Source organism: Chiloscyllium punctatum, unplaced genomic scaffold (assembly GCF_047496795.1).
Source record: "Chiloscyllium punctatum isolate Juve2018m unplaced genomic scaffold, sChiPun1.3 scaffold_321, whole genome shotgun sequence".
Classification (NCBI taxonomy): Eukaryota; Metazoa; Chordata; class Chondrichthyes; order Orectolobiformes; family Hemiscylliidae; genus Chiloscyllium; species Chiloscyllium punctatum.
Window position 1 is genome coordinate 122501 of NW_027310055.1, and position 495 is coordinate 122995.

The following is a 495-nucleotide window of genomic DNA, read 5'->3' on the forward strand; positions in this document are numbered from 1 at the left end:
AGACCCCCCACTGGAGGCTCAACACTTCGTGGCAGCTCCGTGTCCCAGAGACCAGGAGGGTTGGCACACACACACAGTGTGAACCACCGACAGCCATTCTGGGACCGGTGACAGCCGTGCTGGCCCCACTGCCACGACACAGACGGACGCCAGGCCGCGCTCCCCGGCGGGGGGATGGCGTCGAGCCTGACGAACGGAATGTGCAGGGTGGGGGGGAAAGGCCAAGCGCTCCGACGCCGGAGGGCTCCGGAGTCTGAACTTAGGGGGACAAAGAGGACGGGTCCTCTGCGACACCCCAGCCGCGCTCTCGCCAGCCAAGGCGAGTGCGATTGATTGCCAAACGACCCTCAGACAGGCGTGGCCCCGGGAAGAACCCGGGGCCGCAAAGTGCGTTCAAAGTGTCGATGATCAATGTGTCCTGCAATTCACATTAATTCTCGCAGCTAGCTGCGTTCGTCATCGACGCACGAGCCGAGTGATCCACCGTCAAGAGTT

At 63.2% G+C, this 495-nt stretch overlaps 1 non-coding gene across 1 annotated transcript; it reads right to left on the minus strand.

The window, feature by feature from the left end:
• Nucleotides 1–341: 341 nt before the first annotated feature.
• Nucleotides 342–495, minus strand: LOC140472429 (5.8S ribosomal RNA). Its single transcript, XR_011957639.1, has one exon. It is a non-coding gene; the product is annotated as a 5.8S ribosomal RNA (ribosomal RNA).